At 50.4% G+C, this 25815-nt stretch overlaps 1 protein-coding gene across 2 annotated transcripts in view; it reads right to left on the bottom strand.

Moving 5' to 3' along the window:
- Positions 1–24202, bottom strand: part of PTP4A3 (protein tyrosine phosphatase 4A3) — a 37975-nt gene extending 13773 nt beyond the window's left edge. Inside the window, exon 1 of one of the 2 annotated variants that reach the window (XM_054292663.1) lies at positions 24118–24202. The gene's annotated coding sequence lies outside the window, so the exon portion shown is untranslated. Of the gene's footprint in view, positions 1–20223; positions 20335–24117 lie in introns of those variants that run through there. The other variant, XM_054292725.1, reaches the window with a different exon arrangement.
- Between the last annotated feature and the right edge of the window lie 1613 nt (positions 24203–25815).

The raw sequence follows: 25815 nt of genomic DNA, 5'->3' as shown, positions 1-25815 counted from the left end.
CTGGTGCCCGATGCACAGGGAAGTCAGGCACCCCAAATACTGAGGGCCAGCTCCCCCATCCTTCAGGGATTTCTTTTGGCCAGAAGAATCAGGGGGAAAAAAAGCAAATCTGTGTGTGATTGGGCATTTCCAGGCTTCAAGCCTTGTCCAACAGTATCTTTGGAAAGAAAAGAAACCCAAAGCAGCATCCTTGGCCCAAAACACACACTGGGGGCAAACTGACCCCAGTGGTCCCCCCCAACAAGTGTCACTGCCACGTGTCTCTCCCACCCTGAAACTCTGGTGCAGCTGAACATCTGTTTAGCTTTTTTCTTGTGGTTTCTCACAGTATTTTGAGCAAATTTAATACTTGTGGCAGGTGGCAAAGCTTGGGGGTGGGGGTGCAGAATGATGTGTTTTTTGGGGGAAACATGAGAAACAGCAGCACACTCCTGGGAAGGGCAGGGAGGAGCTGCCATGACCTCCCCTTTGAGGTGCAGTTTGAGCCTGAACCTCTGTCCCACCAGACCTGAACTTTGCTATTTGCAATGTCCCTCCTCAGTGGGGGGATTCTGATGGGAATTGTCCCTACATTGCCTGGTCAGGCCACCAGGAGCCCTGAGCCAAGGCCACCAGAGCCCCGTCTGCGTCACTGGCGCCTCTTGCACAAGCCCCAGCCCAGGCAGGCTGCGGTGGCTTTGATGGAAGTTTGCTGATGGAGGGGGCTCCAAGGGACTCAAATCCACCCAAAGGGTGGATTTTGACCTGCAGACAATGTTGAAATAGTGACATGCTGGGGATGAAACACAGGACAGAACATGCTCTGCCTGTGATGTGTCCCATGGAAAGATCTCTGGTGGCATCAAGCTATGGTTAGGACTGTCCAGAGAAGCCAAGCTCTGCAGAAAGGCAGCTCTTCCAAGTCAATGACACCAGGTTTAGATGGTGTTTGTGGGTCTCTCAGCTTCCTCCACCATCCAGACTCTGTGCTGCTTGGGGCTGTCCTCCCAAACCATCTTGCTGTTGCTCTGCACTTTTACACATTTCCCCCCAAGACAGGGTCACACAGATCATAACAGGCTGCTGGGAGGTGGCAGCACCACCAGGCCTCTCCTGTGTGGGGGACACCAAAACACTTCTGAAGGCAGCCACAAGCCTATGGGGACAGTGCTGCAGGGAAACGCCCTGGGTTGTCTCCACATCCTCTCCAGCCATGGCTATGGTCACTTTAACAGCAGAAACTGCCCCTTGAAACAGCCCCTCCAGGGGTGTCCCTTTTCCAGCAGGATGGGACAGAGCTGCTCCATGTAGGTGAGAAATGTCCCCTCAGGAGTATCAACAACACAGAGGTCCTGGGGAAACACAACTGAGCACCAGCCAGGATAATTAAAAGCCATGGAGGAAGTGAAGGGAGATGGGAAAAGAGGCTGCTCCTGGGTAGGATGTGGCAAGGTCTGGCAGTGTTATCAAGACCCCAGAACACATCACACTCCTGGCTCCTCCCATTAAGCCCAGGTCCTGCAGAGATGGTTTTCCCTAAAACCCTCTTCCAGAAAACTTCTTAGCTCCAGCAGAAAGACACAGCAGAGCTCTGTGGTTGCCACAGGACAAATGCTCTGCAAAAGCAACATGTTGACAAAGGTGGGTAGTTCCAAGCTGCCAGATTTGGATGCATGGCTACAGCATGGCCTGATCCTGCACCCTCTCCTGTTCCCCTGCACCCTCTCCTACCCTCCTGGACCCAGCCATCCTCAGCAACAGCGACAAAATCCCTTGGTCCTGCCACCCTTGTGCAAAACCCCAAAGCTGTGCCAAGAGTTGTCCCACACTGTGGGAGCTCACAGAGCAAATGAAGGTGGTTTTCTTTCAAATAAAAGATCAAAGGGCATGAAATGCTGAAAGTCACAGCTGTTCTTGCTGGAGGGACAGCAATGTCTCCACTCTCACTGCCAAGCCGGCCTGGTGTGTAAACACTGCCTCATGTCCTCAGCCTGATTTGCACCTTGTTCACATGGGAGATGGGGAATAAACTGGAAGGAGGAGGAAGGAGGATCAAGCATCACTTTGGAGGGAGGAGATTAAGGCAGTGGGAGCTCAGATTGCTCAGGGTCTACAAACCAAAAAAATAGAATTGTAGACAGAATTGTAAAATCATTCAGGTTGGAAAGGATCTCCAAGCTCATCAAGTCCATCCTTCAACCAGGTACCATCCTACCCACCAAACCACATTCCTGACTACCATGTCTACCCATTTTTGAACACTTCAGGGATGTTTTCCACCAGTTCCCTGAGCAGTCCATTCCAATGCTGAGTTGCTCCTTCAGTGAGAAACTCTTCCTGATATCCAACTCGAATCTCCCTTGGTGCAACTTGAGATCTTTTCCCAACTACAGAACTTCTGAAACCCAAAGCTCCTTGGAAATGCACCTTGCAGCTGGGTTCAGATGGGCATAAAAAGGTGAGGATGTGGCAGTGGCTCTTTCTGCAGCTCAGGAATTGGTGGTCAGGGAGACCTCACTGCAGGTTTTCAATGTATTAAAGAGGCTGAAAAAAAAAGATTCAAAAAGACTTTTACATGGGGCTGTAGTGATAGTACAAAAAGCAACAGCTTTAAACTCAAAGAGGGCAGGTTCATATTGAACATAAGGAGGAGATTTGCTATGATGGGAGTGGTGACACACTGAAACAGGTTGTCCCCAGAAGCTGTGGCTGCACCAGCCCTGGAAGTGTTCAAGGCCAGGCTGGATGAGGCCTTGAGAAACCAACTCAACTCCATTGCAACTGGTTGCAATGGAAGGTGTCCCTGTCCATGGCAGCATGGCTAAAACTAGACAATCTTTAAAGGTCCTTTCCATCCCAAACCACTGCATGTTTCTCTGAGTCTCTGATGGCCAGAGTGGTTGGGTGTCACCATGACCCTTCCCCTGGGTTCTCCACATCATCTCCCACCCAGCTTCCCACCTGCAACTTCACCAAATGGGGTTCAAACTGGATTCAAGTTTAACCAAGGTATTAAAAAAAACCTTGCTGGAACAGGACACTCAGAATTAGGAAAATGGGATGAAAAACCCTTTGGGCTGGAGCCCTACAATGCTGCAGCTTGGGACTTGGTGGTTTTGGACTGCAGAAATGGGCTCTCCAATTAACACCAAGCCTGTCCCTTTCTGGGCTGCACACTAGAAGCAGGGAGCAGCTGCTGCAGCCCCAGATGAACAGATTTTAAATCACATCCTCATTTGTCACACAAGAGATGCTCTGGCATGCCAAGGCTGCTCCCAGCCACTGCTGGAGGCGAAACCAGCTGAAAAAAGATGGCAAACTATACAGATCCTGGCACTTCTTGAACTTAAATGAACTGTCTTTTGATACAGAAGATGAAGAGTCATCCAATCCTGTTCCTGTCATTCACAGGAAGGATTTCCAACAGTGGCTTTGTAAAAGCCAGCAAACGCCCTGGTATTTCAGGAAGGGAAATTGCAATGATTTGCATGAGCAAAAAGCTCATGTCAGAGCCACTGTGGGATGATGATACTTGGTGCTCTTCCCATCCTGTCAGGGAAAGCAAGGAGAAGGTCATGCAGCACAGCCAGCTGGCTTTGATGGACTGTGCCCAGGTGATTTTGGAGATCATTGAAGGAGAAGGACCACATCCTCAGGGGAATGGCAGGATGAGGAAGAAATTCATTCTGTCTAGAGAGGAAACACCACCTCAACACCATAAGAAGAGGGAATGGTACACCCAGGAAAATCAAATCCAACAGTGGGATGTCACAACCTCAAAGCTCCTTTCCGGACTGATACCACTCTTGGAAAATGTGGAGGTGAAGTGGTCATCACCAAGTGTTTTTGGGGCTGGAGGAACCTGTAGTCAGCAGGTTCTCCCCAGAATCCCAAAAGGTTGGAAGGAGAGGGTCTGACTCTTCAGGAAGTACCCAGGAAAGCTTACTCACGAGCATGCTTTGCCTTTGACTCTCTTTCATCTAGATTTTTGCATAAATCTGGTGCTGCCTTTAGGGAAATGCAAATTCCCCAGAGAAAGGGGAGCGTTTGAAGGTGCTGGCTGGTCTGACGCGCCAGGCAAGGAAGCGACGCTTTTATCACCTGAACATTAAATAAAGGCTGAGATGTGAAGCCTCCCCACCCTGCTAAGCAGGAAAACTTCCTCAGCTCCTAGGGCCGGATCCAGCAGGGATGGGACAGGCAGGATGCAGCGTTTCATCCGTGCTCTGCACATCCTCCCCAGCCCCAGGGGTGAGCTTTAATGGCCTGGAGACACGCAAGGCTCCGCTTGGTTTCCCGCAAGGCTCCGCTTGGTTTCCCGGATGGTTTCTGAGGCACTTTTGACACCCTGGCGTGGGTGGCATTTCCAAGCCACCCTTGCTGTGCTGGAGCAGGCTCTAATCAAGCTGAAAGCAAATGAGCTTCCCTGGGTAAAGGAAGCTGCAAACTTCATCTGCTCCAGTGCAAAGTCAGCAGGTACTGGTTTGGCTCAATTCTACCAGCACGAGGCTGTCTTGGCAAAGGCATCATGGAGTTGATCATGCCTTGGGGGAGTTAAAAAATAAATAAAAAAGTTTATTTTCAGCTTGATCCATTTCCAGCCCATGTCTCTACAAACAGGCAGCTGAACTGGCAGGGCACTGTGGGCAGCACTGGCACAGGCAGCCAAGGGTTGCTAAATGAGCACTGTAATTCAATGCTGAGCCATGGGGTGAAACTCTGCCCTGTGTTCCCACAGGGGAATTTCTCTGGCATTTTCTTTTATCAGCTGGTCAATAAAACATCCCCATCCTGTTTCCAGATCTCCTGTAAGTGTAATTCGTCACGCAGATGGAGCACATCCTCTCTGCTGTCATTAGCACGTCCTGGGCTGGCATTTACTAGAAACAGAGGGACTTCCCTCAAGTTCCACCAGATAGTGGCACCTGGAAGCTTGTGGGGACCTCAGCAAGAGACCTCCCTGCACAGTTTGGAAATTCCAACCAACCTGCCCTATGTGGACACAGCCTCCCTGTCTGAGCCTCACAAGCTGGCAGGACTGTGGTGATCTGGCTGGGTGCACCCATGGAGCCATCAATAGCTCAGGTACAGAGGAACTCCTGCCCCAAATCTGCTCCCAGGAGACTGGCACAGTGTAGGAATAGGAGCCTGATCCACTAAGGATTAGCTCTGAGCCCACCCAATTCCCCAGCAAGGCAGGAGCATCACTGTGGCATCACTGCCTCCAAAGCTGGTGACAACGCCTCCAACTCCTCACCAGGAGCACATCCCAGCCACCCTTCCAGCTTGCAGCCACAGCACCCAGCATGAGGAACATTCACAGCATGCAGGACCAGCAGTGCATGCCTCTGATGCCAGGGCATTGATAAAACCCAGGTCCTCAACCTTCCCCTTCAATAAAACAACAGCTCCACGAAATCTCCCCTAACTTCAGCAGACACCAATTTTAGCCCAGCTGCCTGCATGATGCCTCTGCTGCATTTTTATGCCTAGCTTCAGGCAATATTCTGATTTTTGTAATGCCTGAAGACAGTTGTGGGGAATACACAGCCATTTTTAAAGCAATGGCAAAAATAAAACAGTGTTATAAAGGGAAACAGAGGGGGGAAAACTATCCTTGTTCTGAAAAAAAGCCCAACAACCCCACTAAGATTTGCTGACAAAAACCACCAACACATGAGACACTTCTATTCTGATCCCCATCTCTGAGCCATGAAATCACAAAGCTGGACCATGAGCTGCCCCACTTGTCCACAGCTCACTGCCACTCTGTGCTTGTTATCTTGGGGGAATAGAGTGAGGTTACATGGCTGTCCTGTGCAAAAGCTTTTTACACATTTGTTGTCTTCAGATTTAAAATCTGATTTGTTTTTTTTCAACTTTCATTTTTGGAAGTGATTTATCATGCCCCTGCATTTTAGCAGAGAGCACTAAATGGATGGAGGATGCTCAAGAGCAGCTTTGGGATATAGAGAAGGTATTTCCATGTCACATTAACCCAGCCTTGTTCAAGATGAGAATTTGAGACAGACTTTGTCTCCAAATCACGCCTTTCTCAATGAGTTCATTTTCAGGAAGCTGTCCCATCCACTAACCTCAAAAAATGTCTCTGGCTCGCATCCATTAAATCAGATAAATGAGAGTTTGTAAGTTCATAACTTGAACTGGAGTCAGAAAGTTTTGTCTTTCGTTTTCTAGAGCTGATTCACGGCCAGCCTGACCCGAAATGTGGGCTTGCTTCAAGTTTTTTGTCATTTCAGGGTTCATTTGCAGTTTAAAGTGATGCTCTTTTCCTGCCTGAAGTCTCCTGTGCTCTCATCCCAGCTCAGTGCTGGCACTCTGCACTCCCCAAAGCCTGTGTGGACAAACTTTTCAAAGTTGATCAAGTGAAATGCCCCTGGATTTGCTTCTTTGCCAGAAATTCAGAGGGATGTCAGGCAGGAGAGAGCACCACCTTGGACTTGTTTTTATCTCCAGAAAGACATTTGAGCTTTTCCAAATCGAGTTTTTCCTCTCTCTTCTACACCAGTACATGAATTGTGAGCTTCCTTATTTCACTGAACCCAGCTGTATTTCTGGCCTGCAGAGTCAACAAGAGGAGCAGCCAGCTTTTTGGCTCCCTTGGAAACTCTGCAGTCCAAGAAAATCAGACGAAACATTTCAATGTGCTCAAGCTTGTTCGTCAACAGTCTGATTTCGGAGGGACCTGACCCCGCGCCCGGGCCGGCCGACGCTGCACTGACAGCAAGATTTTTGGGTCCTGTGTGGAACACTCCTGCAACAGCCCCGCTGCCAAGTCTTGCAAAAGTTCCCAGGCTGAGGAGCTGGACTTGAGGACCATCCACTGCAGGGTTCGTGTGAATTGCTGAAACATCTCAGCTCATGGGGAAGGGTCAGAAGTGGGGAAGGACAGGCATCGTGTTGACTACAACTCAATAAAAGCAACAAAATGCCTACAGAGGACTGGGACATCTCATATTGACTGTCACAGGAGGGCTGAACCACCTCCAACCTCCCCATCAGGGGTGAAACATTGCTATGGGCATCTCACCCCTGATGCCTTGGCACCCTCATGGACATCCTGCGGATCAGATGGTCACTGCAGTCACACATTACCACCATGTCTGGATTGATGGATGAGATTCCTGGTCCTGGCCAATGAACTGTGCTCCTCTGAGGAGATGGAGCATCTAAAGCACACTTTTAGAGCTAAAGGATATAATTTCCTCCCTTTGCCCTGCCCAAGGTCACTGAAGGACATGGAGACACAGATCTCCCTTCCCAAATGCCCTCTCTCAGCTCCAAAGAGCACCAAACTCTTTCATAGGGTCCTTCAGAGACAGGAAATGCACCCTCTACCCCAAAATGTGGTGGTCACTCTGGATCCTCCAAACAGGCTCATCCACAGAGCCCATCTGAGGTGTGGTGCCTGGTCATGGCCCAGGATGAGGCATCTGGCTGAGCCTGCAAGGTGGAAAGTTCAAGTGGTTGTTGTTTATTTGGCTTTGCAGAGAGCAGTCGCCCAGGCTGAACGTGGGCCAAGCACCTTCCCATGGCAGGAAACGCTGCTGGAGTCTTTAAATAACCACCAGTGGTCAGGGCTTTGGTTTACAGCTGCTCTGGATGGAAACCATCCCTCACTCTGTGTCTGCTCCAGCTCTCTCCTGGGTGTAAATGTCAACACTTCTCTCATTACCTCCTAGGTATTCATGTCCATGTCCACCAGCCCCACGTAGAAGCTTGATAGAAGCAGGAAAAGTTCTCCAAGCACAGGCATAAAAATACATGTAGGCTTCTCATTCTTTGTGAAAGATGAATTTTATGTCCTACAGCCAAAGCTTCCCTTTGCTTTTGTGTAAATTCGTAGCTCCCTGGGCTCTCCTCACTCTCCCCATCCTGCTTTAAGGTCCACACACATCTCCTCACACTCCAGCACTGAACTGCACCACCATAAGTGCTCCTCACCTTCCTGCAGCTGGACTGGTGTGCTACCAGTTCATATGATTAAAATCAAGAATAAAATCCTTCCTCCGGGGCAAGTAGAAAATGCCAAGATCTCTCCACAAAGGCTTTTCTCAAGTATTTCCCTGGGGCACTTGAAATCAGAAATCTTGCCAAGAACCTGGGTAGAATGGGTCACCCAGCAAATCCTGCTTTACTGACGGAAAGTTCCCAAAAGCTGTTTCACTGGGAAGCCTGGCTACTTGGGGATTTTGGCTTGTCAAGACTCCAGGGAACACTATTTATTTATTTTATTTTACCTATAGCTGTTGTTAACATACTAACCTAAAATGATGGCTGGTGAGAGGAAGCTCTGTAAATAAGCAAAATAACATTTTACAGTTGGAAAACAAGACCTTGTCCTGACCTCCCCTCTTGGACAGATTCACTGGCGCACAGCAAACCAGTATTTTATTTTAAACTCTGCTTGTAAAAAGTTAAAAAAAGCTGCTTCCTTGACACTTAAGTCAGGTAAGGACACAGCAGGCCAATCTACCATATAAATAAGCCTGCTTTTGTATACACATGGGTTTTAAAATAAGCTTATGAAATGTAAACACATGGGCTTTAACAAAAAATAATTCAGCCTCACTGAAACCATTTAAGTGGGACTGAGCCAGGCTTCAGAGATCTGCACAGGGCATGCTGACTTTGACCCAAAAACCCCTTAGAGACAAACAGAACACTTTCATAAACATACAAAAAGGAGTAAAATTCAGTATTTTTCTGAAGGATCATCCCTAGAGCTGCATTTCTGTCTTGGTTATAGGAAAAAGAGATTGGGGAGGGGGGAAGAGTTTCTCCCAACCCATGTGAGCACGTTCCACACTGTTCACCTTCTTTGTACCACTGAGATGGGCAATTTTTCTATTTGTCCCTGGCCTGTACACCCGAGGAGAGGAGCCAACCACCAAGAAACTTAGGTTTTAAAAATAAAACATAGCCTTGGCTTCAGAGAGGCAGGTGCAGGGGGAAAAACTACTTTTAACCCTCATTCTGCAAGAGGGGAATGCTGGGACCCCTCTGAGTGGTGCTTGTCTGAGTTTAGAAGATTTATTTGGAGTCGATGGAGACATCTGACGGGTGGTTAATCCTGGTGCTGGGCACTGGGGCTGGGGAAATGGACATCAAAGCATTCCTGCATCTGCTGGGGAAATGGGAGAGGCAGCAGACAGAGCCCTGCCTCCTCCCTGCGTGGCTGCTGGGGCTACAGGCAGCACAGGTCTGAGCCTGGGGCTCTCCAGGACCCAGAAAAGCTGTCTAGAGGTCTGAGCAACCCCCTGAGGATGGATCTTCCCACTTCATTTGCTGGGTTTCCATCCTGCTGCAAACATGAGGAGATGCTCCAGCCCTCTGATCATTTTTGTGGTCTCCTCTGGACCTGCTCTAACAGGTCCATGTCTTTCTTGTGCTGAGGACCCCAGACCTGGGCACAGTTCTCCAGGTGGGTCTCACAAGGGCACATTCTGTGATTCTGTGAAGATGAGCTCCCAGCAAGCTCATGAGATCTAGGTATCCCTAGATCCATCCATCCTGGCATCCATGGTGGAAGCTTTTCCAACCACTGACAGAGGATGGTTTAAACTTCTTGTGAGCTGGCTCGGCATCAACCCAAGAGTTAGCATCTGGCCTGGAGATGAAGAGCACATTAAGGATTTAGCAGGACCTGACAGCTCATAAAGGGCAGCTATGGTAACTTTGTCAAAGGCTGGCATTCAGGACTTCTCCATCCAAGGAGCCAAACAGCCTCAGGCAAGCTGTCCCGGGGGAGTTCTGGGTACACTGCATAAATCTCCAACCTTATTAAAGCTCCAAAGACCACAGAATCCAGCTCCTGACCTTCCCCAGAGCAGAAAACGACAAAACGTTTCCTGTTATTTATAGCAGCTGGAGAGCCTGATGGGAAAACCCCACTTGTGAAACGTGGGCTGCTTGCCATGGCTGCTCCCAGGGAACGGTCAGGCTGCTCTGAACTCCAGCCTGGATGGACCATTTCATCCCTGGGGCCACTTCAGCCTGGGCAAGACCACGTCCAGAGTCTGCACAAGAGGAACAGGCAAAAGGATCTTGCTCCTGTTGGCTCTTCCATGTCATGTTTGCATGGCCCAACTTGGAATAGACAAGGCAGAGCATCCCAGAGAGGTGGTTTCATCTGTGGGCTACAGGCACGTGGTCACCTTTGAGGAGCACACTTAACCTGTATGAAGTTCCACCTGGATGTGGCTGACCTCACCTAGGTGGGAACTGTCAGCTTTTTAGGAAAACTGAGGAGGTGGGCCCCTTTGCCCACCTCCATGAGGTGCCACCCCCCTCCTCAAAGCACGGCAGGACAGGCACAGACACGTTTATCTGCTGGCAGTTGGATTTCCACCACTCTGGCACACATGGAAGGTGCTTTCCAGCACACTCAGTCATGCAGGTGCAGGAAACCTCTCAGCCCAAGGCAAGCTCTTCCTGCACCAGGATGGGCTTTGCTGCTGGGAGCCTCCCAGCACTGGCCCTGCTGGAGAGGAGCATTTGCTGTCATGCTGTCGAGGAGGATTCCCAAAGCTTCTGTCTTGGGCCAGCGCCAGTGTGGGTGTTGTGCTCACTCCCAGGCTGAGGGAAGCAAGCTGTTCCTCACACAGGGCCGTGAGATGCTCGCCAGCCACGAGGAGCAGCAGCTCTGGAGCTGCCATGATGGGGGCTGAAAGGCTGTGGTGGCACCCAGGTACATGCACTGACCATTGCCCTGCCACTGTCAAAACCAAGCCACCAGGCTGAGGGTAGGGTGACAGTGAGTGTCACCAGTGTCAGTGCAGCAGTGAACTGCTGCTGGGATTCAGGAGCACACTGGGAACAGCACAGGTCACACTCCAGAACTTCACCTTCATCATGAAGCTTTTGCTCCTGTCCAGGTAATGATGCTTTGTACAGGATTCAGCTTGAGAGTAGAAACCTGAATTTAGGGATGCAGGAGCCTCATTAGAATCATCACGAAAATCACAGAATGGTTTGGGTTGGAAAGAATTTCAAATATTGTCTAGCCAACAGTATTTACTCCTTCAAGGAGACTTCCCAGTAGATCAAGAGACCATTTCAGTCACCGGGTCCCAGGATTCTTGACAGGCTCCTCCTGTCCTCTGCTACAGCTCTGCTCTTGGTGAATCTGTGTGGCCCCATGGCCAGTGTGGAAGACTGAGACCCTGACACATCTTATCCTCAACAACAAAACCCCAAAGCAGAGCCACGACCAAGGCCTAGGCTCATCTCCAAAGAGCCCAGACAGATCTTCTCCCAGGGAGATCTCAGCCCTTGCGATGGACAAGTTCCTTCCAAACATCCCCAGGCAGTTTGCCTGCAAGTCCAATTAATAACTATATTTTGTCAACAAAGTCAGGTCAGCAGCAATTCATAGACTTCACGCTGGTTAACCTTTTCCCACCAAACAAGCCCAGGGATATTTTGACTCTCTGCCCTCGAGAAGTTTATTTGCGTAGGATCCATCCACTTACCAGCTTCCGGCAATGAAAAGACACACAAGGAGTGTAACTGCTTTCTAATAGTTGGGGAAAGATGTGATGGATGCGGCCAGGGCTCCCTGGCACTGGCACTAGAAAAGCAGAGCACTTGCCAAAGCCACCTGAGAGAGTCCAAGAGGCTTGTAATTAGCTTAGGAGAGAAATCAGAATGAGTGCAACAGCCCGACCATCGCCCCCAGATGCAACAGTATCTTCTGCGGAGAACCTGGAGGTGTTTTACTTGCTGGAGGCAAAATGTGTGGTCTGGGACTGTGGAATATTGAAAGAAGACTCAACAGAGAAGAAACATCAGAGAAAGCCATCCCTGCTTTCAGCCTTGTCCACATGCCATCGCCCAGGAGGAGATGACTCAACACCAAACCAGTTCGAGATTCTCCACTGCTTTTCACTGCCCAGGACCACATCTCATCATCTGATGCTCACTGGATTTTGAAGCAAAAGCAGAAGAGAGAGATCAAGGAAAAAGGTTGTCTTAGCTTTGGCCTTGTGAGGATTTTATGTCTCTCAGAAGAAGGACCAAGGGGAAAGATTTCTCACCTTCCTCCTGAGATGTGTGGGATGCATCTCTCAGCCCAGGCTGCTGAAGCTCACAGGGTGTTTCAGCTCCAGGTAGCCCAGAAACCTTCACTGTGATTCAAAAGGATTGGCCAAAAGGGATTCAGCTTGAGACTCCCTCACTGCCTGGGCTCTCCTGGCAAATGATTAACAGATGCTGCACTGGCTGGGGAGCTCTTCACCCAGACAGAACAGCATCTGGCAGGTCCATTACTGCCTTGTGTGGCGGGTGTGCCCTATAGAGCCTGGAGATTTATTGCCCAGATATAAAGTGACTGAGCTCTGTCCTAGGAGCACCATGAGGGAAAAGCAGAATTTCTTCATAAAAGAGCCTACTTATCACAATTTCAATTATTTGCACATGAAGGGGAGACCAGGAGGGCAAAAGGACCCCAGGGTGATGTGGGGAGGTGACACAGTGCTGGCTCCAGTGGGTGCTGCCAGCTGGAGGAGGGTGTCTGGTTCAGTGAAGGAATGGCCATCCCAGAAAGGGGTAGGGAAAGCTGTGCCTTTTAACAGCAGTTGGGATATTGTCCTCAGCACATTCCTCTCCCTCCAGTAATCTTGTGGGAGCCTGGAAAGACAAAGGTTGTGAAATGCAATTTCTCCCTGCTGGCAGCTCTGTGGGGATGCCAGGAGCCAGAGCAGCCTTGCACAGAGGCAGGACCAGTGTCCATCACGCTGCAAACAAGAGACACTGATAATTAAACTGGGAGGTGAGGAGAAAGCCTTTCCCATCATACAGCTCCTCCCTGGCCTGGCTTGCCCCTGCATCAGGATGGACTCAAGTGTCTCAGACTGGGTGAAAGGATACAGGGCGTGCTCATTGTGATGCAATATTTACCTCTTGAGATCTGGGTGAGGTCACGCATTTGCATCACTTTGGGCTGTATTTGCTTATGGATAGAGAGGAAAACCCTTCAGGTTTCAGAGTAAATCCCAGTTTGGAGCAGTAACTGGGAGAAGAGCACAGTGTGGGATGCACTGGCTCCTGGGTGGCTACTCCAGGCCACATGGGTCCTTATGTGGTGCCTGAAATCTCAGTCTATCCCATGGATGTGCAGAACATTGGGCTGTATCTGGCAGCAGTTTGAGAGGACACTGCTCACAGCCACGTGCTGGGCTGAGCTGTGCACGCTGTGGTGTGTCTGTGTGACGTGCCTTCATCCACCTCTGCTTTCAATTAAAGCCACTAATGATTTTAACAAGAAAATATTGAACCAAGTGCATCCCTGGCAGGCTCGCTAATGCTGGCCAGATGTGCTGCTCCTGGCAGGTGCCACAGTAGTTGCAAGTGTGCAGGTGGCTTTGCAGGGGGAAAGTAAAAAAAATTAAAAAAAGTAAAAGAAAAAAAAAGTTATGGGTCATTGCCATCAAACCAAATCTTCCAGACTCAGAAAAACTGAATGGAGCCGGTCCTGGATGCTTTGCGGTCTGGGCTTGGGTGAGGCCCCAGGGCTGTAATGGTTTTATTTAGGGCAGGCAATAACCTTTGGCTCCTATTGTATTTGAGTCTGCCAGAAAGGCAGTTGGTGTGGCTGGATTAAAGCTGGTGGTAATTACATGCCAATGCCTCCTCCGTAGCGAGGAAAGGCGAAACCTAAAAAGAAAAATCTGTCATCCCCCTATTTGCCACTTCATGTGGGGACACCCCTTAACCTCCCACGAGCAGAAATCCAGCTCATAACCAGCATTAACGCTTTGGAAAGTTATTGACAGCACAGTCCAAAAAGGAGGAGAGATGTGGGAATGCTCCTGGTGTCAAAATGCATTTTGTAAGAGACCAGATTCACCCCCTGAAGGACACCCTCTGCCTCACCCAGCCACCAACCCACCCAGCAGCCTGCCAGCCTTCCCTGCTTCCCCCAGTGAACGTGCCAAATACAAACCAGATGCTCCAAAACGCCTGCTTGAAGACATTCCCTTTCATCTGGTAATTGCTGCTTCCGAGGGAGAAGAACTTAAGTGGTCCTCAAACCCTCTTGAGTGACCCAGACACCTATTTTTGTCCCTTTTGGGCTTCTGAGCATCTTTGGCTTGGGCATCTGAGGCACTCTGCTTCTCCTCATCCCTTTTCCTGGCAGCATTTGTCCCCTTAGGACTGGTTTATTGCCACCCACTTGCCATCAGCCACGTGCAATCCAATCCCACTGCATGGGGTGCCATGACACCACTGAGATGGGCACCACTATCAGATGGGCATGGTGCAGGAAATTCAGGCTGGGGGGTGACAAAATGAGGTGCAGAAGGCAAAACTAAGATGCTATTTGCAGTAATGGCAGTGATAACAGCTTCATCTAAAACTGCAGCAGGAGAAAATCCACACCCCCCACCAAATCTGACCTACACAAGCCTAAACTTAAATGAGGTACATCTGCACTGAGGATTTTCTCTTGTCCTCTTCAGTCACTGCATTTCTAGCTTTGACAAATAAACAGCCAGTCCTCAAACCTCAGGCTCTTTATTGCTTGTGGCTCCTTCCCCTTTGTTTCTAAGAAATTAGTAACAGAAGGAGAAGGTTGCAAAACACACGCTGACCTCTCCTTCAAATACAGTGAGAAATTAAATAAATAGGGAGAGAGGAACAAGGAAGATCCACTGCAGGCAGAAAATGCCCAGCTGTACCCACTCTGAGTGCTGGAGGCTGTGGATGCAGATTTAGGCAGCGAGAAAACGCGATGCACAAAGCAAACCCAGTGATGAGAGCAGGGTGTGATGCACTCCTGTGCTGGAGCTGCAGCTGTGAAGGAGCCCACAGGCTGCTCAGAAAAGATTCAGGAGGGGAAGTTAATGCCCAACATGATGTGCTAAACAACCATGGCCTGGAGGAGAGGAGCTGAGGGTCAAAAATCACTTAATGTGGAAAGATGCGATGGGGTCTGCTGGTTTTCTCCTGGTATCTGCTGCTGATGCTCAGTGCCCCATCAGCATCACTCTCCCTGACAGTGGAGATGAGCTTTAGTGGGAATTGTGTTACACCAGCCCAGCAGCTTCACTGGAAACCAGGAGATGAGAATAATCCTGCTAATAACTGCAGAGGCCAGCTCCTCCTCGATGATGCCAATTTCTGCGTGGTTTAACGAGGGCACAGAATGATGGAAGGACACTGCAGGGGAACATGAAATCCTGCCTCAAATGGACACATGCTGGTGCAGTTTAGATTGGAGAGAAGGAAAAAAAAGAAAAAAAAAAGGTTCTTAACTAAAGGGAAACTTGGAGGAAATCAGGAGCAGGTGAGTGATGGCACCTGGAGCATCCTTCCTTCCATCAAAGGTACAAGTTCTACCTGCCAAGGTGAAGGCAGAAGTCTAAATTGGGATGGATTAGCCAGCATCTCAGCATCACCAGGAATAAGCACATAGATCCCAAAGACAGCACATAAAAGGCAAAGAAAAGCCGTGGCAAAGATGCAGCAGTGAAAGTATGGTGAAAAATTATCATCCTGGGGGAAAAGCAAACACCTTGCAGCTCTTCCCATATCATCCTGGACAGTCCTCCAGCTCCAAAAGGGGCCAGTGGTAAGGAACCATGTGTGTATTTTGACCTGATGAACTTTCACATTTTAAAGCCACTTCAGCCTTTGAGCAAAGCGCCTGGCACAGCTGTGCATGGGAAATGTCAGCTTCACAACACCAAGGCTGAGATTAGCAAGGCCGGGAACATGAGCCCTGGCACTACCAGAAAGGAGAGGGAAAGGTGCTCCTGAAGGCTGCAGGAGGGAAAAAAAAGCTCATCTTCTGCCAAAATGGTGTTTGCATTGCAAAAGAGAAGTGTGCTCATGAAATTAGATAATGGTTTCAAATCAGAGAGTCAGTGGTGAGGATGGTTGGGGTTGTCCTTCTGCAGGCTGGGACCATCCCCAGTCAGCATGTCAAGAGGCAGCATGGTGGATTTTCCTTTTCAATGGGTGAGCTGCAAATCAAGTTGCTGGGGCTGTCTCCACTGCAGGAATGAGGAAGCCTAGATGCCCCTACACCCCTCCCAGCCATGCTCCACCAGGAGCTCTGGGGTTATTTAGGTTGGCAGACCCAGAGCACTTGGCAAAGCCTGCCAGAGGATAAATACCAGAGCAGGGAAAGGAGCCATCCAAGCTAAAAGCCAGTGTGGGTACAAGAAGAACAAGGCCAAATGGGTACGAGTCACCCACAAATAAATTTAAGCTGGAAATGAGAGCAGTTTGTATCTGTGTGAGCAGCAAGGCTCTGGCAACAGCTTTCCCAGAGGACTTGCCAGGGTCAAACAGCTCATTAGTTTTAAGAAGGAAGCTGGCAGGGGGTTTGTGTCATGGCTGCTTGTAACAGCGGGGGGGGGACCAGCCAAAAATTGCTGGTGGCCCTGGGGCTGCCTCCATCAGGACCTGGGTCTGCAGGCACAGCCCACATCCTACCTGTGCCGGGGGACACGGAGGGATGTGAGCGCATCCGCTCGCTCTCGGAGAGGAAAATAAAAACGCACAGCTCCATTTTTCCAGCTGACAGGAGCCTAAACACCGGCTGGGAATTGGGCTCAGGGCCCTGTGTGAAATTCAGCTTGGCTTGTCTTGAGACAGCAGCTCTACTCCCCGAGCACCCTACGAGCATTTCGGTAATAGCAGGGAGAATCAGACCTACTCGTCAAGCGTGTTGCTATTTGTGCAAACGCTCTGTACCAGAGGGAAGCTTGAAGAACAAGTCTCCTTTTTATAGTGCGTTGGATGCTGGCACTGATCCTGCAAATTAGAAGGAATTCAGAGAGGAGCAACAACAACAACAACAAAAAAGCCTAAGGGGCTGGAGGGATTAGTTTAGGAGGAGGAAAAAAAAAAAAAGCTAAGTGTGTGGTCCAGTGGATGTGACTTTGGGTTGGGACAGCACTGGGTTGTACCCCATCCACAGCAAATCTCCCTGTGCTGTGTGCAGGTTTCCCTACCTGTCCTTAAGAGGCAAGATGTGTTTTCTGCCACCTCAGGAGACAGCTCTGTCATGCCCACACAGAAAAAAAAAAATTAAAAACTACATATATGATAGAAAGTTCAGTAAGAAGCTGCCAGATTAAAGGTCAGCCCATGAACGAAATCAGTTTGAGCTGGAAGCAACATAACCATGGCAATGGAGGGTGTGTGGGGAAGAACCCCCTGATGCAATGTTTTTTTTAGGGTGGTTATCCCTCAAATTAGCTCAGTTCACCCCCAAACCTGCTGAACTGTGCAGAGAAGTGCAACATCCCCAACTAGATGTAGTCTTGCTATCAGCATCTTTATTTTTTGGGGCACTGAGAGGGGCAGGAGTGACCTGGATCATGGGTTTAATCATCAGCCTTCAGCCTGGCTGCACTTGCACTGGTGCCAGGGCCCTGGAGAGGGGACTTGGGCAAGAGCCCAGAACTGTCTCTGTAGGGAAAAGCTTGGCTGTCCCCAGCTCGGGGTACTCAGCCTCATGGGGACATTCCCGTGACCAAGAAGTTGCACCAGTCTGGATGCAGCAACACATCACCCTGGGGAGCACCAGCGCAGGGACACCCAGAGCCTTTCAGGGACGAGACCAACTTCGCAGTTTGTTGACCAAACCTCCCCCTTTTAGTGTCTGTCACACAAGCACGGATGAAGCTGTAATTTGCCATGATGGGACGCAGGAGAGGAAGGGACACAGAGGATGAGACAAGCCTTCCCTTAAATGCCCCCTAACGCCAACTTAAAAAATAATGAACCGGGGGCAGTGGAGGTTACTGGCTTGGTATGAGAATTTTCAGGAGCATGAGAAAAAGAAAGACCACATTGCTCCAAAGCTGTTTTTTTTTTGTTTAAGCAAGCTTCAGGGGCTCTGGGAGAGCAAAGTTTGCTGCAAAGTTTGTTTTCTGTTGTGCCCATGTTACCAAGCAGAGCTGGCCATGGAATGTGCGGCCAGGGGCACCTGGCTGTGCTGCACCCCTGGGTAAGGCTGGTGGCCAGGTAGGATGGCACAGTGAGGGTCACTGAGCCTTGGGCACTGCCTCCAGCCCAGGACATCGCCCAGCCACCCACCTTCCCAGTTCAGCACAACTCTGCTTCCAGCAGTGCCCCATTTCCAACAGTTGTGCTGCACATGCAGCTAATAAATAAACATCATATAGACATCAAAAAAGTGTTTTTTAGATGTTAGGATAATCAGGGCAATTGCCCTGGCGCCTTTCCCCGGCGTGCCAGGGTGCAGCGCGGTAGCCGGCAGCTCCCAAACCCTTCTCCGGAAAAGTTCAAACCCTCAAATACTTGGAATTGCTCTTTGAGGGAATTTATTTTAAAGCCGCTTTAACGGCAGCTGGGAATTACCAGGGAGGCACTTTGCTCTGCTATTTCCCAGCTGCTGACCCCGTTCGCATCAAGGGGGCCCCGGGCAGCCGCCCAGCTGGGACGCTTGGGGACATGTGCCGAGCCAGCACTGCCTGGAGTTGCACCCAAAATTCCCCTTGTCCCAGCAAAAGCACAGAGAGAGGGGTTGTTGTGCATGGCAGCAGTGAGAAAAATTAACTCCCACATCCAGCAGTGAGGGTGTGAGCTGTGATGTGGTAGAGTTATCTTTTAAGCCCCTGTTCCCATGAGGGCTGAAAATTGCAACCAACTATGTTGCTTCCTCCCCAGAGCAAAAGCAGAACTGGGAGGCTGTGAGCCTCCCAAAAACTAAATAACATCCCAAGGTGTTGGTGGCATGTTGTTTTTTAAGCAGCATTTTAGTCTAAAAAGAAAAGGGTTACTGAGCAAAATCAGTGACAGCAAGTCAGCAGATAAATGTCATCAGGACTGTGAGTGACAGGTCCTGATGGAAGGTTGGAAAATGCCGCCACCAGAGCTGTGGTTGCTCCTCCTGCAAACCTTCCATGTCCCTATTTCCCCGAGAGGGTTACAGAGCCCTTCTCCCCTCCACACCAACATAGGGACACCATGGCCACCCTGCCTGACTCAAGCCCTGGGGATGAGCTGGGAGCCCTGGAATATGTGCAGGTGGCTGGGTTGGGTCTGGTGGCAGACAGAAGCGACTCCAAGCCCAACAGCTGCCAGATGTGAACCCACCTGCAGCCACCAAGTCACTGAAGTGAAGGGGCCCCCAAAGCCACAGGCAAAGTTGGCCTGATAGGCATCAACCCCCTGCAGCACTCGTGGCTTTCTTCTCTCTGCTGTCACGCTTGAAAAACATTTGTGGAAAAACACAGCAGAATGAAGAGGGTTTGAGTGGCAAGCTGGAGAAGGAGCTGGGGGAAGAAAACAACTTGGCAAGAAAGGAGGAGCTGAAGGACACAAGTGCTCCCATTTTGGTTCCCAACTCCCTAGGGTGCCGCTTGGAGCATTTATTGACCAACTCGCCTGCCCTCGATGAGCTGGCCTTGCAACTGTGGCAGGAGGGAGGCTATTCCTGGTCAAGGCATGTACAGCAGCAACACTCTCTTAACTCTATAATCAACCAGTGACACACAAAACACACAGTCAAGGACTTTCCTGGAGAGGGCTCTGGCTCTGCAGTTACTGCACCTGCAGCTTCACCACAAAAAGCCATCAGGTGCTTTCATGAAATGCTTCAGTGGTCCCCAAAAAAGAGCAAAGTCCAGCCAGGCAGACACAATCTGCTTAAAAAATCAAGTTGCACCCTTGACTCCAGCAGTGCAGCAGATAGAGAGGACTGAGTTGCCTCTCTCAGCATTAGAAGGAAAATAATCATTGTCACAATAAATAAAAAAAAAAAAAAAAAAAAAAAAAAAAGAGATGCAGCCAGGTCAGGTTCATTAAGGGTGAAAGGCAATGGTTTGACTCCAATGCCAGCTGTTCTCCCCAGCATTGATACGATCTTCCCAGCACAAGTCTGCGCAGGAACTCGTCATCCCCCCGTTCCTTGCAACACGATAGCACAGCACATCACCCCCAGCTCCCAAGTTAAACATCTTATTAACTGCAGTGACGTAAAAGAGGAAATCTCCGAGAACTATCACAGAGATGAGAGGGAACACATTTACCATCAATAGGCAATGATACCGCTGCAGAGAGATCTGCACATAAAGCAGCACCCAGCCCCTCCTTCTCCTTCCTCCTCTAATCACTCCATGTCATGGGAAACTAAACCTGACATCCAAACAGCCCCGATACGAGCCGCTCGCTGTAAAAATATTTTTAAGATTGAAAAACAACAAAAAAACTTGCCTTCCAGGAAACCATTTGGATACAAACCCTGCGCAGCTGCAGCCACCCTCGGTGTCGGATTCATCCCTCCTGCTTCGGCTTAGAAAACAGGCAGGGTGGGGAAGGGGAAAGGAAATAAAAAAAACGGGGGAAAAGAAGAAGTGATATTGCAGCTGATGAGCTGCGAGAGGCTGTTGGCAAAGTGGTCCAGCAATCATCTGAAATTCAGACGTCACGTGTGGGTTCTGTCTGCAGCTCCCGCGCAGCCCAGGCTCAGCACTTCGCCCAAGTGCACACGCAGCAATTCCCCGTGCCGAGCTCTCCCGCCTCACTCCCACACGCTCCCCAGCCCGTGCCCCATCCCAACCATACCCAGCAGGTTTTGGCACTGCAAGGTGACCCAGCTGCTCTGGCCACAAAGGTGGATTTCTGCCATGCAAGCGCAGGGCACGCTGAAAAGCATCACTAAGCTGCAAAACCACCCTTCCTTGCAGCTTCTCCACCTAAAACCCAGCCTTGCAGGCAGTGCTGTCTTCACCACCAGGATGTATCAGTGGCCATCACCCCCACTACATCATCTGGGGATGGTGGGGGGTCCCACTGGCCTGGAGGAGTGCCCAGAACACGCTGTACCTGCTCCCGAGGCCAGCCTGTCCCTGGGCAACCCCGGGCACGTCCAAAACCAGCCCTGGAGCTCCCTGAGCTGCTGTGCTTGCATCAGAGAGCAGTGGGTGAGCCCAGACACCTCTGGGGTGAGGTGGCAGCCAGCTTCTTTTTCTTTTTCTTCCCTTTAATTTTCATCTGGGACATTGCTTTAGAGTCAAGGGATGCTTCAGGCTCCAACCTGCACTGCCCAACAGTGCAGCAGCTCCTGGGAACTCACCAGGACCAAGCAATCACCAAAAGCCACACTGCAAATCACCACCATCACTCTGCAAAAGGCCATGATGCGGATGCAGAGATCCAGCCCCACCATCCCATCCCCTAAAATCTTCAAAACAACTAAAATGATTATTTTTTTCTCTGCTTGCACTCATTCTTCACACAAATTAGCAAGAGGAATCAGGAGACTGAATGTTCCACACCGCCTCGGCTTCATCGCCCGGCTGGAGATGCATCGCATGGCACTAAAGTCAGGCAGATACAGTGGGACTAAAAAAAGAGCATGGTTAGTTTTTTTTTTCTTTTAAAGCCGGATTGCCTTTCACGGTGACTATATTTATAGGTAGAGCTGTTGAAATTTTAAGGGCTCCTTGCCACAGGAATCCGGTCGCGTCTCATGTTCGCAAAGTGGCGTAACTTGGCAAAAATGAACATTTAATAGGCCAATGGGTGCTGCTTCCCCTCCTTAATTGTGGGTTAAATTAAGAGAAAGGGAAAAGGACAAGATGTAAAATTAGCCACGCACGCTGCTGCCATGTGCCACAGTCTGTATTTTCCAGATTAGGAGCGTAACGAACACGGGACTTCACACCCTCCCCTAGACCGGCACTTTCCTTTTCTGTCAATGACCAAAAAAACCCAGTTTTCGAGGGTGTTTATTTTTGCTTTCGGTTTGGCTACCCGTGGCACACACAAAGCCTCCTCTGCACTTGGTTTTATGGTTGAAAAACCCCATCAGGGTTCAGCTGCAGAGTGGTAAAACTCGCTCTCCCCGTCCAAAGCCGCCCGGGAACGCCACCTGCCAACTGCTGCAGCACACGATGCCCAGAAACCAGGCAGTCTCAGCCCAAAAGTTGGCAGTTTTCTTACACAACAGCATGCTACGCTGTTAAACCCCTTTTTTATTTTAATTTATGCTATAAAAGCATGTTACACCCTGTCCAAAGATGCTACCACCCCACTGAGCACATCTGGATGCTAAACTTTGATTCCCTATGACAATGTGTGTCTATTTAAAAAAACCAAACCATAATTAAAGTTATTGATAGGAGACGATGTTTACTGTTTGCTATTTTAGCATCAAGTGCTGTTGGATTTCAAGCCACTGATTTCCATGGCTTGCAGGGGATGATGGAGCTGGAAACACGCCCTGATGTTGGGGTTTTTGATGTCTCTCTGGGCACTTCTGCTGTCAAATCAAAGAAACTCACCTAACAGGCCAATCCCAGTGGATGCTTCTCACCCAGGATTGCCTTGACTGGAAGCTGAGTGATTCTTGAGCCATCAAAGCACACATAAAAATAAACCAGCTGTAACAAAAGCTTTTTGCTTCTGCAAGAAGCCATCTCCCTAAGCAGACCCAACAGGGCGATGGCTCATGGCACACACCTTTGACACAAGTTAACCAAAGTTAAAGTTTTAATGTTCCCAAAAGGAACAAATTTCAGGTTGGAGCACTTACCAAAGACTAAAAGTCGCTTCACTTGCCCAACTGGCAAATTTGGTAGCAACTGAGATCCCCAGAAAGTGGCTGTATCAGGGACCATGCTGCATCAGCCCCTGCCACCTGGGCAGTTCACTCTGAAGCCAAGTGACAACACATTTTTAAGTCCCTGGATGTGTATAAATATTGGTGCAGAACATTGCTGAACCCACAAGGCCCTCAGCTTTAAATCCACCTGCAGCATTTTTAATGTAAGCTATTAGCAACAAGGTGATAAAAAAAAATCAGTGATCCTTATAACAGTGGAATTTAAATCCAGCTCACAACCTGGTAGGGAGATTCATGACATTTCTTATACAAAGAAGCCACTAGCCTCATTTATCCACTTTACTCTTTTTCCACTGCTGCCAATAAACATACAACTTCATTAAGGCTCAGTTTTCTTGCTGATCCTCCTTTTGCCAGAAGGATGAACATAAACCCAACCCAACAGCTCCAGACACTCAGTTGCCCTGCTTACATTTCATTTCCTTTGAGCAGAAAGATGAAGCTGTAACCAAATGAACCAGAGAAATTGGCAGCAGCACAAACTCGACAGATTCCAGCTAATTGCTTGGATTAGTAATTCCAGTGGCACGCAAAAATCCACTTTACCTACGGCAGAGAAAGGCATGGCATGGGATGTTCTCCAACTATGCGACCTGCCTGCTCACGGAATGGGAACCACTGGTATTCCCAAGCCCCCACGCCATAGCAAGGCCAGGAATGGCTTGTCAGCCTAACAAGACACGTTAAAATACAGAATCACTGAATCATCCAGGCTGGAAAAGACCTCCAAGATCACCAAATGCAACCATCAATGCAACACCACCACCATGTCCACAGTGAACCGTGTCACCAAGTGCCACAGTCCCGCGTTTCCTGAACACCCCCGGGTGGTGATTCCACCACTTCCCTTGGCAGCCTGCTCTAAACACGAGCCAGGAGAGGCCACCCCCGCCCCAGCTACCGATGCAGGGCAGCCCCATTTCCCCATCCGTTTGACGGAAACATCCTGAGGGACGGCGAGACCGGACAGCCGGGAGCACGGCGCTTCCCCCTCGGGCCCCCTGTGACACCGATCGCTGCGTCCGGCCCGGACGGGGCTGGAGAGGCCCCGCGGAGCCCTGACGGTGCCCACGCCGCATCCCACCCACGGAGATGGGCTCTGCCGGGATGCTCCGTGGCCGCACACGGGGTGTGGGACTGCGGCACCGCGCCTGGGCTCCCAGCGGGGGAGGAAGCAGCGTGTGAGCGTGTGCCCCCCGCACACCGGGGCTGCGGCTCCCCTCCCTTCATTCTGGGTTCAATCTGAAGGTGCCGCAGCCACGCTGGGGCCAGGGGGGCATGCACGCTGCTGCCCCCCCCATCAGAGCCCCAGGATGGCTGCGGCGGAGCCATCACCCCGCTCCGGTGGAGGACATGGCACGGCGCAGCCCCCTCCGCACGCCGCGGTGGCCCCGCAGCCGGCGGCGCACGGACCCCTCCCGCCCGCATTGTTGAGCGGGCGGACCCACGTGCGGGCACCGCCGCCGCCGTTTCCCCTCGCCCGCCCGCCTCCGCGCCCGCGCACTGACCTGCCCGCCGGCTCCGCTCGGCTCCTCTGGGCTGCGCTCGCCCCGCGCCCGGCTCCGCTCGCCGCCCGGCCGGCCCCGCTCGCCGCCCCCCGCCCGCACATGCAGCCGCCGCCGCCGCCGCCCCGAGCGCACCCGCGCACCCGGCCCCGCCCCCGCGCGCGCCGCCGCCGCGTCACGTGGCGCCCGCAGGAGCCAATGGGGAGGGAACGTACGCGGAGGGGGCGTGGTCTATAGGGTGTGGGCGGGGCTGGAAAAGGGGAGGGGGTTGTGAGAGTGGGCGGGGTCCAGGGGTGAGGGGAGCGTGAGGGAAGGGGAAAGGGAAAAGGGAAAGAAATGGAACCAGAGGCACTGGAGCAGCTCTGCTGTGGAAACAGGCTGAGAGAGCTGGGCTTGGTCAGCCTGGAGAAGAGAAGGCTCCGGAGAGAACTTAGAGCCCCTTAGGTTGTCTAAAGGGTCTCCAAGAGAGCTGGAGAGAGACTTTGGACAAAGGGCTGGAGTGACAGGAGAAGGAAGAATTGCCTTAAACTGCAGAGGGCAGGTTTAGATGGGATATTAGGAAAAACCTCTTCCCTGGGAGAGTGGTGAGGCACAGGTTGCCCAAAGAAGCTGTGGATGCCCCATCCCTGGAAGTGTTCAAGGCCAGGCTGGATGGAGTTTGGAGCAACCTGGGATAGTGGAAGGTGTCCCTGCCCATGACAGGGGTTGGAACTGGATGAGCTTTGAGATCACTTGCAACCCAAAATATTCTGTGATTCTATGATTCTGTGATTCTAAGAAGAAGAAAATGAGGATGATGAGGAGGAAGAGGAGGAGGAAGAAGAGGAAGAAGAAAGAAAATGGTGATGACAAGAAGGAAGAGGAGGAAAAGAAGAAATAAGAAGGAAAAGGAGGAAGAAGAAGAGGAAGGAAGAAGATAAATATGAAAAAAGTGATGAGAAAGAGGAAGAGGAGAAAGAAGGAGGAGAAAGAAGAGGAAGAAGGAAGAGGGAAAAGAAGGAGGAAGAATAAGAAGAAAATAAGAAGGAGGAAACAAAGATGACAAAGAGGAAGCTGAGGAAGAGCCTGGGGGCAGAGTCAAGGGGACACAGCAAGGCCTGGGCTCAGTGCAGCAGTGTCCCCTGTCCTCTGGGATGAGATGCCCTTATCTCCTGACCGATGAAGGGTGGAGGCTGCCCATTCCTGAGGCTGTACAGGATATATTTAACATCTCCCATCAGTGGTTCTGAGTATGAGGCACAGGGGTCACCCAGTGTGTCACAGACTCAAGCCGACACAATTCAGGAGCTGCTGTCACATTACAGCCAAGGACCTCACCTCAGGCTGTCAACCTTTGTGTCCGCAACCCGTGTCTAGATCTGTGATGTAAAGAACCACCATAAATTCAAAGGAACAGGAGCAAAGCACCTGATGCCATCACAGGTTTTCTTTTATTTCTAACTTGCTGTGGACTCTCTTAGCAGAAGTCACCACAGAGGCAGCCAAGGGCTTCAAAAAATGAAAGAATAATAGGGGGCTTGGGGTCACAGGAGACCTTGTGTCCTCAGGAGACACAAACACGTAGAGATGAATATCAGGAGACCCTCAGATGTTTTTGCATTTTAAGGCTATTTTTACCTCTTCCCTGAAAGGCACTAAACTCGTGTCCTCTAAACCAGAATAGTCTGAGGGTGCTTTATGTTTCTGAGAACATTGTTCAAA

This window comes from Melozone crissalis, unplaced genomic scaffold (genome assembly GCF_028551555.1).
Source record: "Melozone crissalis strain CALT ecotype California unplaced genomic scaffold, PUWL_Pcris_2 ptg000002l_1, whole genome shotgun sequence".
Taxonomy (NCBI): Eukaryota; Metazoa; Chordata; class Aves; order Passeriformes; family Passerellidae; genus Melozone; species Melozone crissalis.
The sequence above is the reverse complement of the archived record's forward strand: the minus strand, read 5'-3'. Positions and strand labels throughout refer to the sequence as shown.